This window comes from Oryctolagus cuniculus, chromosome 4 (assembly GCF_964237555.1).
Source record: "Oryctolagus cuniculus chromosome 4, mOryCun1.1, whole genome shotgun sequence".
NCBI classification, from domain to species: Eukaryota; Metazoa; Chordata; class Mammalia; order Lagomorpha; family Leporidae; genus Oryctolagus; species Oryctolagus cuniculus.
Window position 1 is genome coordinate 81,630,378 of NC_091435.1, and position 16,636 is coordinate 81,647,013.

General features: G+C 42.6%; 1 protein-coding gene across 14 annotated transcripts in view; it reads right to left on the reverse strand.

Moving 5' to 3' along the window:
* ZNF148 (zinc finger protein 148) overlaps positions 1-16,636 on the reverse strand; it is a 169,336-nt gene that overhangs the window by 132,749 nt on the left and 19,951 nt on the right. The window contains exons 1-2 of one of the 14 annotated variants that reach the window (XM_070072232.1): positions 9,049-16,611; positions 8,840-8,946 (exon numbers count right to left, since the gene is read on the reverse strand). The exons of 11 other annotated variants lie outside the window; for them this stretch is intronic. The gene's annotated coding sequence lies outside the window, so the exon portion shown is untranslated. Of the gene's footprint in view, positions 1-8,839; positions 8,947-9,048; positions 16,612-16,636 lie in introns of those variants that run through there. 2 more of the 14 variants (XM_070072230.1, XM_008266754.4) reach the window with 2 other exon arrangements.

Consider the following 16,636-nt stretch of genomic DNA (forward strand, 5'->3'; position numbering starts at 1 on the left):
GAAGACCCCTCCCTCCCCTCCTCCCTCCCTCTCTCTCTCTCTCTCTCTCTGCCTCGCCTCTTTGTGTAATTCTGACTTTCAAATAAATAAATCTTTAAAAAAAAAAAAAGCAGAGGAAATAAATTCTTAAAATGAAATGGCAGATTTAAGTGTTTTTTTTTTTTTTTTTTTTTTTTTTTTTTTGACAGGCAGAGTGGACAGTGAGAGAGAGAGACAGAGAGAAAGGTCTTCCTTTGCCGTTGGTTCACCCTCCAATGGCCGCCGCGGTTGGCGCGCTGCGGCCGGCACACCGCGCTGATCCGATGGCAGGAGCCAGGAGCCAGGTGCTTTTCCTGGTCTCCCATAGGGTGCAGGGCCCAAGCACCTGGGCCATCCTCCACTGCACTCCCTGGCCACAGCAGAGGGCTGGCCTGGAAGAGGGGCAACCGGGACAGAATCCGGCGCCCCTACCGGGACTAGAACCCGGTGTGCCGGCGCCGCTAGGCGGAGGATTAGCCTAGTGAGCCGCGGCGCCGGCCGTTAAGTGTTAACATATTAATAAGTTATCCTAAATGGAAAAAAGGCTAAAAGGTTATATTGGCAGAGTACATTTTTAAATGGCCTAATTATATAGTGCTTACAAGAAATTCAAATTCAGCAATACAAGTTAAAAGTAAAAAATGGAAAATATCATAATTTTTCAACAGCAAAGTGGCTGCATTGATAACATAATCAATCATCAGGGTCTAACTGACAAATACAGACTACCCCACTCAGCAAGGCAAAACTTACATTTCCTCCCAATCCCACAGAACATTCACCAAAGCAGACCATAACCTGGGCCATAACACAAATATCAAAGACCTTAAAAGAACTAAAAACTACACAGTATATTCTCTGACCATAATCAACTAAAACTAGAAATGAATAACAGAAAAACAAGAGGCAAATCAACAGAGGAATACACAGTAAGAAATCCATGGGTCAAAGAGGAAGTGTCAAAAAATGTTAAATGTACACATAAAAATCAATGAAAATAAAAACACAAGACACCAAAACACATGGAATGCAAAAGAGGGAGAAAATACAGTGTTCAATGTTTAATTAGAAATAAGGAAAGGGGTAGACTCCTGACCTAGTTGTTAAGACACCTCAGAGTGCCTAGGTTCTACCTGCTCCAGCCTAGAGAATGCAGCCTCCAGCTCCCTGCTAATGCAAACCCTGGGAGGCAGTGGGGACACAAGCACCAGAGATCCTGCCACTGGGGTGGGGGTGGAGGTGGGGGTGGGGGGAGGGGGGACTTCCATTGAGTTCCCAACTCCAGGCTGGAAAGGGTACCTGGGGGTCAATCAACAGATGGGATCACTTGCGCTATTGCTCCCTTGCTCTCTCCCCTTCTTCCTCTCAGTTTTTTTTTGTTTTTGTTTTTGTTTTTTTTTTTTAAGGAGCAAAGAAAAAAATGAGTAACGATTTAAACCAATAACCTAATTATCTACAAGAAATTAAAAAAAAAAAAAAACGATGTGAACTCATAGCGAACAGAAGGAGAGTAAAGAACAAAAATCAGTGAAATAAAAAATAGTAAATTGTGAGGCCGGCATTGTGGCATGGCAGGCAAAGCAGCCGCCTACGATGTCAGATCCCATATGGGCACCAGCTAAGTCACAGCTGCTCCACTTCTGATCCAGCTCCCTGCTAATGCACCTGGAAAAGCAGCAGAAGATGGCCCAAGTGCTTGTATCCTTGCATCTACCCAGGTGAAAATCCTAGCTCCCACCTAGTCCAGCCATAGCTGTTGTGAACATTGGGGGAGTAAACCAAGGTATGGATGATCTCTCTCTCTCTCTCTCTCCTTCTCCCTATGTAACTCTGCCTTTCAAATGAATAAAATCATTTTTTTTAAAAAAGGAGGCTAAAAAAATTAAATTATGCAAGTCGGTTTGAGACCCAGCTACTCCACTTCTGACCTGGCTCTCTGCTATGCCCTGGGAAAGCAGTGGAGGATGGCCCAGGTGCTTGGGCCACTGCATCCACGGGAAGAAGCTCCTGACTCCTGCCTCCTGGCTTCGGATAGGCCCAGCTCTGGCCATTTCGGCCATTTCGGGAGTGGATCAGCAGATGGACGACCTCTGTCCCTCTGCCTCTGCCTTTCTATAATTCTACCTTTCAAATAAATAAATAAATCTTTTTTGTAAGATTTTTATTTATTTATTTGAAAGGTAGAGTTAGACAGTGAGAGAGAGAGAGAGAGAGAGAGAGAAAGAGAGAGAGAGAGAGAGAGAAAGGTCTTCCTTCCGTTGGTTCACCCCACCCCAACTGGCTGTTGCGGCTGGTGCGCAGTGCCAATCCAAAGCCAGAAGCCAGATGCCTCCTCCTGGTCTCCCATGCGGGTGCAGGGACCCAAGCACTTGGGCCATCCTCCACTGCCCTCCTGGGCCACAGCAGAGAGCTGGACTGGAAGAGGAGCAACCGGAACTAGAACCCGGCACCCATATGGGATGCCGGCGCCGCAGGTGAAGGATTAGCCAAGTGATCCACGGCGCCGGGCCCCAAAATAAATAAATCTTTAAAATAAATAAAGAGATATTTAAAAATAGATTTAAAAAATGAAAATTAATTAAAAATAACCTGCCGGTCAGGGAGCCGGATTCTGTCCCGGTTACCCCTCTTCCAGGCCAGCTCTCTGCTGTGGCCCGGGAAGGTAGTGGAGGATGGCCCAAGTGCTTGGGCCCTACACCCCATGGGAGACCAGGAGAAGCACCTGGCTCCTGCCTTCAGATCAGTGTGGTGCGCTGGCCGCAGCGCGCCAGACGCAGCAGCCATTGGAGGGTGAACCAACCGTAAAGGAAGACCTTTCTCTCTCTCTCTCTCTCACTGTCTACTCTGCCTGTCCAAAAAAAAAAAAAAAAAGCCCCTAGCAACACTAACAAAAAGAGACAGAAGACACAAATAATACCTGAAAGGAAAGAGGGGCTATCATCAATACTGATCTTGCAGCAACTGAAAAGATAATATTGGAATACTTTTATACTCTTAAATTTAACACCAATTTCCTAAAAACTTACTACCAAAATTCAATCAAGATACAACCAATAATATAAATAGCTCTATAACCAATAATAGAAACCAAGTTTTTAATTTACAAGTCCCCCAAAAAGAAACACTGAGGCTCAGATGAATTCCACCAAATATTTATAAGGAATTAATAACAATTATTCACAAATTCTTCCACAATTCTTCACAAAGCAGAATAGGGACCATTTCTCAACTCATTTCGTGGGGTCAGTATTACTGAGTCCAAAATGAGACAAAGATATAACACGTAAAGAAACTGACAAGCTAGTATCTCTTATGATTACAGATGCAAAGATTCTCAACAAAATGCTTGGGAACCAAATCCAGCACCACAAACAAAGATCATGCACCATGACCAAGTAGGATTTATCTAAGGAATGTGAGGTTGGTTTAACATCTGAAAATCAATTAATACACCATATCAAAAGAACAAAGGACAACCTTTATTTCTGGTGATCATTTCAGTGCACGTAGAAAAACATGTGATGAAATCCAACATCCTTACCCAATAAAAACACCCAGAAACTAGAATAGAAAGGAGCTTCTCCCCAACGTGGTAAAGACCACCTATGAAAAACCCAGAGTTAATAACATACTCAATGAAAAAATACTGAATGGTTCCCCTAAGATGAGACAAAAAAAAACAAAAGATGTCTGCCTCTGCCACTTCTATTTAGCACTGTGCAGGTGATCTGACATACATGGAAAACCCCACACAATAGACTGAAAGACTAACAGAACTAATAAACAAGTTCAGTGAGGCTGCACAGTACAAAAACATGTATTACAAAATCAATTACATTTCTAAACACTAGCTAAGAACGACCCTAAAATGAAATTAATAATGCCATTTTAATACCATCAAAAAAGATAAAGCATTCAATGAATGCAGGTAAAAAAAAAAAAAAAAAAAAAAAAAAAAAAAAAACCTTGTACATTGAATGTACAAAATATCACTGAAATAAATTAACAACAATCTGAACAGGCAGACATCTGGTGTTCATGGATCAGAAAAGTTAATATTGTTAAGACACAATTACTTCATCCAATTGATCTTCAGACTCAATGCACCTAATGTCAAAATCCCAGTAGCTTTTTTTTTTTCAGAAGTGAACAATGGTCCGAAAATTCATAAAGAATTACACAGGACCAAAAATACCAAAAACAATCTTGAAAAAGAACAAAGTCAGAGGATGCACACTTTGTGATTTCAAAACTTACTTACTGGGGGGGCCGGCGCTGTGGCTTAGCAGGTAAAGCTGCCACCTGCAGCGCCAGCATCCCATATGGTCACTGGTTCAAGTCCCAGCTGCTCCACTCCCAATCCAGCTCCCTGCTGATGGCCTGGGAAAGCAGCGGCAGATGGCCCAAGTCCTCGGACCCCTGCACCCATGTGGGAGACCCAGAAGAAGCTCCTGGCTCCTGGCTTTGGCCTGGCCCAGTCTGGTCACTGTGTTCATTTGAGGAGTGCACCACCAGGTGGAAGATCTCTCTCTTCTCTCTCTCTTCTCTCTCAAGTAGAAGATCTATCTGTGTGTATGTGTGTGTGTATGTCTCTCCCCTTCTCTCCCTGTAACTCTGCCTCTCAAAAAATAAATTTTTAAAAGCAAAAAAAAAAAAAAAAAAAATAGTAAAGGCTGTAACATTCCCAGAACCCAGAAGAAAACACAGGAATAAATCTTTGTAACCTTGGGCAAGGCAAACTTCTTAGATACAACTCCAAAAGCATAAGTATGAAAATAAATTAGGTAAATCTGATTTCACCAAAACTTAAAATTGCCTTAAAATAGCATTGACAAGAATAAAATTAATCAAGCGGGCAAGAGATTTCTAGACTGACAGCTATAAATCACTAATGAAAGAAACGGGGGCCGACACTGTGGCACAGCAGGTTAAAGCCCTGGGCTGAAGTGCCAGCATCCCATATGGGCGCCGGTTTGAGTCCCAGCTGCTCCACTGCAAATCCAGCTCTCTGCTATGGCCTGAGAAAGCAGCAGAAGATGGCCTAAGTTCCTGGGCCCCTGCACCCATGTGGGAGACCTGGAAGAATGTCCTGGCTTCTGGCTTCAAATCAGCGCAGCTCTGGCCATTGCAGCCATTTGGAGCATGAACCAGCGGATGCAAAACCTCCTCTCCCTCTCCCTCCCTCCCTCCCTCTCTCTCTCTCTCTCTCTAACTCTTTCAAATAAATATTAAAAAAAAAAAAAAAAAAGATTTTTAAAAAAAGAAAGAAAAGAAACAAACGGGGGTCAGCACTGTGGCACAGCAGGTTAAAGCCACCACCTGAGACCCCAGCATCCCATACAGGTATCTGTTTGTGTCCTGGCTGCTCCACTTCCAATCCAGCTCCCTGATAATGCACCTGTGAAAGCAGGCAATGATGGCTCAGGTACTTGGGTCCCTGCCACCCACGTGGGAGACTGGGATGGATGAAGCTCCGGACTCCTAGCTTCCACCTGGCTCAGACCTAACCGATGGAGATATCTGGGGAGTGAACCAGTGGATGGAAGTTCTTTGTCTCTGTAACTCTGCCTTTCAAATAAATAAATCAGAAGAAAAAGGAAGGGAGGAAGACAGGGAGGAAGAAAAGGGAAGGAAAGGAAAAAGAAAGGCAGGCAGGCAGACAAATAAAAAGATGCTGTGTTCAATGAGTGGAAGACGGCTAATGTTGTGACAGTGTTAAGCCTCTGCTTGTGATGCCAGCATCCCACATGACAGTGCTATTTCCAGTCCTAGCTGCTCTACTTCCAATCCAGCTACCTGCTAATGCAGTGCAATGGATGATGGTCCATGTGCCTGGGCCCCTGCCATCCACGTAGGAGACCCAGATGGAGTTCCTGGCTTCTGGCTCAGCCCTAAACTATTTGGGGAATGAGCCAGAGGATGAAAGATCTCTATCTTCCCTTCTCTGTCACTTGGTCTTTCAAATAAATAAACATTTTCTTTAAACAAACAAAAAAAGACTGGATAGAAATCAATGCAATCTTTATTAAAATGCAAATGGAAAGGTGGGCTTTGGTACAGCAATGACAATGATTTAGGATGCCCACATCCCATGTCAGAGTGCCTGCATTCAAGTCCCACCACCGCTTCTGATTCTATCTTCCTGGTAATATACATCCTGGGAGGCAGCAAGATGTACCTGAGTCCCTGCCAACCATGTGGGAAACCCAGATTGGGTTCTAAGTTCCTGGCTCTGGCCTGGCGCACCCTCAACTGCTAGAGCCATTTGGGAAGTGAACCAGCAGATGGAAGACCTGTGTGTGTGTGTATGTGTGTGTGTGTGTGTTTCAAGTAAAAATTTAAAATAAAATCCCAATGACATTCTTTACAAAATGGAAAAAAGAAACCCTAAAATACAAATGGAATCACAGAAAATTCCAAATAGCCAAACCAATCTTAAGAACAATTAACATGGGGGGGGGGGGGTGAATCAACGGAAAAGGAAGACCTTTCTCTCTGTCTCTCTCTCTCACTAACTCTGCCTGTCAAAAAAAAAAAAAAAAAAAAAAAAGAACAATTAAACTGGAGTTCTCACACTTTCTTACTTCAAAACATAGTACAAAGCAATAGGAATCAAAACAGCATGGAGGTATTGGTATAAAATTAAGACATACAGATCAATGGAACAGAAGAAAGCCTAGAAATAAATCCAAGAGAAGTGTGCCAAGAATTCACTATGAGGAAAAGATAATCTTTTCAACAAAAGGTGTTGGGAAACCTGGATATGCACATGTAAAAGAACTAAAATTGGACCCTCGGCCGGCGCCGCGGCTCACTAGGCTAATCCTCCGCCTAGCGGCGCCGGCACACCGGGTTCTAATCCTGGTCGGGGCGCCGGATTCTGTCCCGGTTGCCCCTCTTCCAGGCCAGCTCTCTGCTGTGGCCCGGGAGTGCAGTGGAGGATGGCCCAGGTGCTTGGGCCCTGCACCCCATGGGAGACCAGGAAAAGCACCTGGCCCTTGGCTCCTGCCATCGGATCAGCACGGTGCGCCAGCCGCAGTGCACCGGCCGCGGTGGCCATTGGAGGGTGAACCAACGGCAAAGGAAGACCTTTCTCTCTGTCTCTCTCTCTCACTGTCCACTCTGTCAAAAAAAAAAAAAAAAAAAAAAAAAAATTGGACCCTCATTTTACACCATACACAAAAATCAACTCAAAATGGATTAGACTTAAACAAAAAACCTGAAATTCCAAATTTCCTAGAAGAAAACACAGGGGAAGAACTTCATGACAAAGCAATAATTTTTTTTAACCTATGACACCAAAAGTACACAGGCTACAAAAGCAAAAATAGACAAATGAAACTAAGTCAAACTAAAAGGCTTCTGCAGAGCAAAGGCATCGATCAATATAGTGAAAAGGCAACCTATGAATAGGAAAAATATTTGCAAAACACAACTGATAAGCAACTTGTATCAAAATATACAAAGAACTCCTACAACTCAAAAACAAAAAAGCAAATACTATAACCTGATTTAAAACTAGGCAAAGGCCAAGTGTTTGGCACAATGTTCAGGATGCCACTTCAGATATCCACATCCCACTTCAGAGTGCCTGAGTTCAAATCCCTTTCTACTTCTGATTCCAGTTTCCTGCTAATGTGCACACTAGGAGGCTCAATTCCTTAGGTCCTTGCCATCCACCATGTGGGAGACCCTTGTGGGAGCCCCAGGCTCCTGGCTTCCACCTTACTCAGCCCCTACTGCTGCAGACATATGGGGATGAACCAGAGGATGGATGCATGCAATCTCCCATTATCCCTCTTCCCCTTCTCTCACTTTCAAATAAATAAAATCTTTAAAATAGGTAAAGAATCTGAATAGACAATTCTCCAAAGACAACCTACAAATGGCCAACAGGTACATGAAAAGGTGCTCAACATCCCTAATCATCAGGGAAATGCAACTCAAAACAACAGAGTTATCACCTCACACCTGTTAGGATGGCCATTTTCTTTTTTTAAGATTTATTTATTTATTTGAAAGTCAGAGTTACACAGAGAGAGGAAGAGACAGAGAGAGGGGAGAGAGAGATCTTCCATCTGCTAGCTCACTCCCCAAATGCCCGCAACAGCCTGGGCTGGGCCAGGCCGAAGCAAGGAGCCAGGAGCTTCCTCCAGATCTCCCACGTTGGTGTAGGGGTCAGCACTTGCGCCATCTCCTACTGCTTTCCCAGATGCAACAGGAGGGAGCTGGACTGGAAGTGGAGCAGCCGAGTCTCCAACTGGCACCCATATGGGATGCCAGTGTCACAGGCGGCAGCTTCACCAGCTATACCACAAACAAGGAAAAAGCACAGGATGGCCATTTTCAAAAAAAATAAAGTGTTGTCAAGGATGTGAAGAAATTAGAAACCTTGCATACTGCACTAATGGTGGAAATACAAAATGGTGCAGCCACCAAAAAACTTCACAGAGGTTTCTCAAAAAACTAAAGCAACAATTACAATACGTTCCAGCAAATCTATTCTGGGTATTTACCCAAAAGATCAAATCAGGTTCTCCAAGAAATATTTGCACCCATGTTCACTGCAGCATTATTCACAGTAGTGAATATGTGAAAACAATCTAAATGTATACCAACAGATGAATGGATAAAACAAATCTGAAGTTCTTCTGTGCACACACACAGAGGAATATTATTCAGCCTTAAAAAAACAAATTCTATAATATGCAACAACATGGATAAACCTTGAAGAAATTATGTTAAATGAAATAAGTTAGCCACAGAAGGTCCAAAACTACGTGCTTCTGTTTATAAGAGGTACCTAAAGTAGTCAACTTACAGAAGAAGAAAGCAGAATGGTGGTCCCCAGAGACTGGAGGGAGGCAGAAACACGCAGCTGCTGTTCAACGGGTACCATGTCTCAATCATACAAAATGAAAAAGTTATCTGCTGAGTAACAATGGACCTAAAGTTAAAAATACTGCACTGTACACTCAAACACTTAAGAGAGGGAAACAGTTAAGACACCCACATTCCACATCTGAGTACCTGGGTTTACTTCCCAGCATCCGCTACTGACTCCAGCTTCTTGCCAACGCAGACCCTAGAAGGCCAGCCGTGATGGCTTGTGTCAGGCTTCCTACCACCCAAGTGGAGACTGGGATTGAGTTCCTGCCTCCCAGCTTCAGCCTCAGCCCAGCTGAGCCACTGTAGGCATTCCGGGAGTAAACCAACACTTGAGAGCCCTGGTATGCTTTCACTGGCGCTCACTCACTAGCTCTCACGCTTTCTCTCTCTGTAACTCAAATAAAAATTTTTTAAAGAAACCTACAGGTTTCTAACATATATTAAATAACAGATTTCACGTTACATATTTAATAAACATTTAAAAAACTAAATTGTTGTGCTTCAAAAGACACTAGCAAGAAAGTTAAGACTAATAGGACAGAATATTTGCAAATCATATATGTAAGAAATGTCAGGGCCAGTGCTGTGGCTCAGTGGATTATGCCAGCACCTGCAGTGCCAATATCCCACATGGGCAATGGTTCAAGTCTCAGCTACTCCACTTCAGATCCAGCTCCCCGCAGATATGCCTGGGGAAGCAGTGGAAGATGGCCCTAGTCCTTGGGTCCCTGCAACCATGTGAGAAACCTGGATGAAGCTCATAGCTCCTGACTTGGGCCTGGCCCAGCCCCAGCCACTGCAGACATTTGGGGCGTGACCCAACAGATGGAAGATCTCTGTCTCTTCCCCTCTCTCTCATAATTCTTTCAAATAAATAAATAAATTTTAGAAATAAAATTCCCCACTCTCTTCCTTGTATTTAAAAAAAAAGAAAGAAATGTCTAACATCCAGAATAAATAAAGAACTCTTAAATTTATAGTAAACACACAACCCAATTCAACAATGGTCATTTTTTCAAAGAACATAGAAAAATGACCAAGTACACGAAAAATTGCTCAGCATCGATAGTTATCAAGAGAAACAAGCAGATCACAATCATGTCTGCAGAGAGAAGTTCTTCCTCTGCTCTCACACCACAACAACACACACAGAAGACTCTGTGACCCCTGGTCACCAAGAAGTGGCGAGGATTTCTCCCAACCAACAACCAATCAATCCATTCTCCAAATGCCACAGCAATCACCAACTGGATGCCCTCTAACTCAACTCAATTCTGATGCCATGTATCTGGAAAACAGGCCATCCCCTGCTCCAACTTCATATGCCAAATTCAAGCCCTGGGCTGTTTTACCTGTGCTTCTAACCAACTTGCTATAAACCACGATTTCTAGAATCCTCTCTTCAGGTTAAATTATTGTTTACAACTGCTCACAGTACTCAAGGAAAACACATTCGTTTACTGATTTATTACAAAGGATATCAACACCACCACAGAAAGACAGGACAAGCTATGTGGAGAAGGAGCGTCTGTGCATACACTGATGGGCATACACACCGTGTACTACCCTCTGGGAAGCCTACCACATTCAGCTATCCAGAAGCTCTCCAAAACCAGTCCTTCTGGGTTTTTATGAAGCGTCATTACATAGACATAACTAATTATACTACTAGCGGTCTGCTGAACCTTTACCCTCCCTCCCCAGGTCAAGGGTAAGATTGCACGTTCCTACCGTCTAATCACATGATTCTTTCCCCTGGCAACCAGCCACCATCCTGAGACCATGAATCACCTCACTAGCACTAACTGCTAATGGCTGAATAGGCATGGATACATGATGTTTGATAATACTATTCTGTTTCTTCATCTACTTAAATGTTCCCAAAATAAAAGGCTAGCAAAAATCTAAGAAAGCCATATTATCAATATAGTAACAGCAGTTTCTCTTATTGATTTTTTCTTTTTTCCTAATATACATTTTAGGTTTTTTCTAAAGATGTATTTATTTGAAAGGCAGAGACATAGAGAAAGAGGGAGAGACAAAAAGATCTTCCATCTGCTGGTTCACTCCCTAGATGGCCACAATGGCCAGAGTTGGGCCAGGCCACAGCCAGAAGCTTCATTAGGGTCTCCCACGTATATGGCAGGGACCCAAGCACTTGGACCATCTTCCACTGCTTTCCTCAGGCCATAACCAGAGAGCTGGATCAGGAGTGGGGCAGGGGGCTGGCACTGTGGTGTAGAGGGTAAAGCCACCACCTGCAATGCTGGCATCCTATGCATGCAGCAGCTCAAGTCCTGGCTGCTCTACTTCCAATCCAACTCTCTGCAAAGGCCTGAGAAAGTAGTAGAAGACGGCCCAAGTTCTTGGGCCTATGCACCCACGTGGGAGACCTGGAAGAAACTCCAGGCTCCTGGCTTTGAATCAGAGCAGCTTTGGATCAGCTTGTTCACTTTGGGGAGTGAACAAGAAAATGGAAGACCTCTTTCTCTCTCTCTTTCTCTCTCTCTCTCTCTCTGCCTCTGCCTCTCTGTAACTCAAATACATAAATAAATCTTTAAAATAAAAAAGTATCTTTTTTTTATTTGAAAGAAGAGTTAGAGAGAGAAACAGAGATCTTTCATCTGCTGGTTTACTCCCCAAACTCCCACAACAGCCAGGGCAGACCAAGCTGAAGCCAGGAGCCTAGAAACCCATCCAGGTCTCCTACATGAATGGCTAGGGGCCAAGTACTTGAGCCATCATCTGCTCCTTCCCATGGTACACTTTAGCAGCAAGCTGGATTGAAAGCAGAGATGAGACTAGATCCCTGGCTCTCCCATATGCAATGCAGTTATCCCAAGCGGCAGCTGAATCCACAGTACAACACCCACCCCTATAAATTTCTTACATAAAACAACTTTGAAAGAAATCTTTGCTCATGTTGTCTTTCATCTTGCTTCAATTTTTTAAGATAGTACTACAGAAAAACAGTTTAAACATAAAAAAAAAAAATAACCCTACTAAGGAGCAGAAGTTTAGCTTAGCGGTTACAACACCTATATTCCTGATCAGAGTACCAAGGTCTGATTTCCAGCTCTGGCTCCTGACTCCAGTTTCCTGCCAAAGAAAACCCTAGAAGGTCGTGGTGATTGTTCAAGTAACTGAATTTCTGCTGCAAAAAAAAAAAAAAGCTTCTAGCTTTTGTCCTGGCCCTGCTGCTCCAACCCCTTCCCAGCCATCACCATTGTAGGCACCTGGGGAAGGAACCAGCAGGTAAGAGCTCTGTCTGTCTCTCTGCTTCTCAAATAAAAATTTTTAGAAAGAATCCTTTTGATATGTCATCTTCTAATAATATCCTGCTTAAGTAACTTTAAAATATTTCATATAAATATCCAATTTATATTTCATTTAATTACACTGCACCTGACATCTTTTTCCAGGCCATGAAAAACAGATAAAATCCAACATATATGGAAATAAACAAAAAGATAGGAGCACCTTTAAAACCTGGGTAAGTCACACTGAAACTTGGGAACCTACAAAGAAGCAGGCTGCATAAGCCCAGCACTGCACCGCACCCTCCAGTGTCACTGCTGTGACACGTCCTCCTTTGTGGTTTATACAAGCAATCACTTTCCCCTTCACAGACACCAGAATCGAGCTCCCTGAAAATGGCCTGGCAAGTTCCCCTTCAGTGTTGTGGGGGTTTCTGATTAATTAATTAATTAATTTGAAAGGCAGAGTCACAGAAAGAGAGATGGTTCCAATGGTTCACTCTCCAAATGGCAGCAACAGCCAAGGCCAAAGCCAAGAGCCAGGAAATCCATCAGGGTCTCCCACATGGGTGCAGAGCCCCAAGCACTTGGGCCATCTTCACCTGCTTTCCCAGGTACATTAGCAGGGAGCTGGATAAGAAGTTGAGTGGCCAGGAATCAAACCCAGTGCTTACGGGATACCAGATAGTAGTTTAATCCACTATGCCACAGCAACCCCCCAAAATCTTTTCCTCAGGCTACAATCACCACAATAATTTACCATTATAGTGACTCTCAACTCAACAGAACAGATGTGTACATTCAAGATAACCTAAGATATTTTAAAAATTATAGATGGATCTGCATTAAAAAGTTTGCCTAAGTTATCATAATTAACTTTAAATTGTGTTTTAAAATTGTGAAACGGATGTCTAACACATTCGGTAGGTGACCACTTAGAATGCCTGCATCCTATATTGGAGAGGCCCAGGACCTACTGTTGCACATCCTGGAGACAGCAGATGATGGCTCAAGTATATAGGTCCTTGCCTACTGTACAGGAGACCTGGATGGAGTTCCAGGCTCCTGGCTTCAGCCTGGCCCTGCCTCAGCTATTGCAGGCATTTGGGGAGCAAACCAGCAGATGGAAGTGCATGCTCTCTCATATTCTTGCTCTCTTTGCCTTTGGAGTGAAGTGAAAATAAATTTTTAAAAGGTTTTTAATTATATGTGATCTTTCTAAAATTTTCCTAGAAAGCAGATGCTGAAAAGTTTGCAATGGTTACAATACCATGCCAAATGGAAAATTCAACAAATGTGTGAATCTGAAAAAGTTATAATTCACTAATACTTAAAAATACTCACAATGCAAATATTTACTAACATTTGGTTAACTGACTTGTATATCAGGCAAAAAATCCCTTCCCTAAGTGATATGAGTAAAATTAATTGTAATAAGTAATTAAAACTAAATTATAATAGAGATAACAGATTTGAGTTCTGCATTATTTGTGGGACCATGATTAAGTCACAATCTCTCTGAATCTTGGTTTCTTCATCTACATACGTGTTACTCTTCCAATTCCAAAATCCTGTGTTCTAATCTTCTATTACATACTTCATTACCTTTGACCCTTGATCATTCTAACAATTTGGGATAAGATTTATATCATATATGATACAGAATTATTTGGGAGAACGTTATTTGTAATAAATTGGATCAGGGTTTCAGCATCAGCACTACACACTTTTTTTAATATTAATTAATTAATTTATTTATTTGAAAAAGTTACGAGAAGAGAGGGAGAGAGAAAAAAAGAGAGAGATGTTCAATCCACTGGTTCACTCCCCAAGTGGCAGCAAAGGCCAGGGCTGAGCCAGGCAGATGCTATGAGCCAGGAGTTTCATCTGGGTCTCCCACATGGGTGGCAAGGGCCCAAGCACTTTGGCCACCTTCTGGTGCTTTTCCCAGGCCATTAGGAGGAAGCTGGATCAGAAGTGGAGCAGCCAGGACACAAACCAGCATGCATATGGGATGCCGGCATCACAGGAAGTGGCTTCACCCTCTATGTCCCAATGCCAGCCACCAGCACTACTAACATTTAGGATTGACTCATTTATTCATTTGAAAGGAAAAGTAACAGGGGCCAGCACTGTGGCATAGTGGGTAAAGCCACCACCTGCAGTGCCAGCATCTCATATGGGCACCTATGGGCGCCAGTTCAAGTCCTGGCTGCTCCACTTCCGATCCAGCTCTCTGTTATGGCCTGGAAAAGCAGTAGAAGACGGCCAAAGTCCTTAGGGTTCTGCACCCAAATGGGAGACCAGGAAGAAGCTCCTGGTTCCTGGCTCCTGGCTTCAGATCAGCACAGTTCTGGCCATTATGGTCATCTGAGCAGTGAACCAGTGGATGGAAGACCTCTCTTTCTCTCTGCCTCTGCCTCTCTGTAACTCTGCCTTTCAAATAAATCAATAAATCTTAAAAAAAATAAAAAAAAAAAAGTAACAGTACACATACACACACACACAGATAACTTCTATTCACTGGTTCATTCCCCATATGCTCAAAACATCCAGGCATAGACCAGGTCAAAGCCAGGAGCTAAGAACTCCATCTGGGTCTCCCACATGAGTGGCAGAGGCCCAAGTACTTGAGCTGTCATCTGCTGCCTCCCAGGAGCATTAGAAGGAAGACGGATGGCACACAGAATAGCCGGGACTCAACTAGGCACTTCATAATGTGATGCAGGTGTCCCAAGCAACTGCGTAACCCACTGCACCACCATGCCACCCAGCAACACTGAAATTTCACACTGGACCATTTCTTTGTATGGGAGCTATCAAGTGCACTATAGGATGCTTAGCATCTACCCACTAGAAGCAGTGTGACAACTAAAAAATGTCTACAGATGTTGCCAAAATCACCTCTGGTTTGAAAACTGTCGTATTAAAAACTTCAAGGGTACTTTAAAGTACTTTAAAAACTTCAAAGGTACTTTAAAGATGGGAAAGAGAAAGAAATAATATGTGTGTGTTTTGTAATGCAGGAGGAAAAGCTAGAAATGGTTTCTAACAAAACAAAAAGATCCAACTGCAATTCATATACCATAAAAAGAGAAGGTTCCTTTCTGTATGAAGTCTACTGAAAAATATTAACCAAATATTGTTTAGTGTGGCTAGTGCAATAATAATGAGAACAGTATATAAAGCTGTGTGGGAAATCCACAGGAATTCCATCCATACCTTGAAAAGCATCCTCAATAAAAAGGTGCAAAGGTTTTAAGGAAATTAATGAAGTTAACATAATTCCTCTTCTCTCTAGCATTTGCAAGGAGGCTAAACATCTCAAGTTGCTGGCTATTCTCTAACCAGAGGATACCCACATAAAAAACACAGCCACCCACAGTTAAATACCAGAGGCATCTATTTTAATCAAATGTAAATGTGGTATAAATCCCATTAAAAGTAACATGGAGGAATATCCTCAAACTCTTTATGTTTTTAAAAAGAAATCCTGTGCAGAGAAATCACATTTCAACGTTAACATTTCAATGTTAAACATTCCCACATTCACTTTTTAGCTCTTTAATACTCACTATAAAATTAACTGAGCCATATTTTCCACCAAACAGACAAATACCCAGTTTCCTTAGTCTATTCTTGGATAGGTCATCAGACTGGGAATAAGAGACCCAGAGTCTATTCCCAGCTGCAAAACAGACTGGTAATCTCAAGCAAATTATTCACTCAGGTTAAGGTTCTACGCCCGTATCATGCTGACAATATTGAAAATCTGCCCAGAAACAAGCACACAGAAACCCAGGACTACCTCCCGTACCCAAAGGACAACTGCAAACGTATTTTTAGATTTATTAAATCTAAAAATCTGAATAGGATTTTATTTATAGCAACATTTAACATACTTGAAATTTCAAAACTCTGTGGTATCTTTATCATGGCTCTCTATAAAATTAGTAAGAAATGTTCTTTTTAAATCAATTTTGCAAAATCTGTATGGAAACCAAACAAATCATAGCTATTATGTAAAACAAAAACTTTTAAAATCAAGCTTTGGGAAGACCTTCAACTTTTGCATTTCCTAACTCTAACTTTTGTTCTAGTATACAAGTAGTTCTCTCCTGGCACTATCAAAAAAAAAAAAAAAAAAAAAAGTGCTTTGCATAGTCTGGAGAGCAAAAGTTTGCCCCACAGCCTAATTCCGGAAAGGCCTTGGGATTGCTCTCACCACCAAGTATGTAGATTTACTAGTGCAACCAACATAAGGATATGGATATCTGTTGCTCTTGATACCCAGTTTAAAAAAAAAAAAAAACTGTCTAATAGACCAAGTTACCGGCCCACAGCCTGTAAACACAATGCAGCGCATTAGCAGAGGTTTTGTCAAAGCAGGGTTAGGAGCGACAGGCAGGGTGCAATGGCCTGCGGCGTCCTGCTCCCATCCCGACCCCCCTCAGGCAGACACTTGTTAGCCA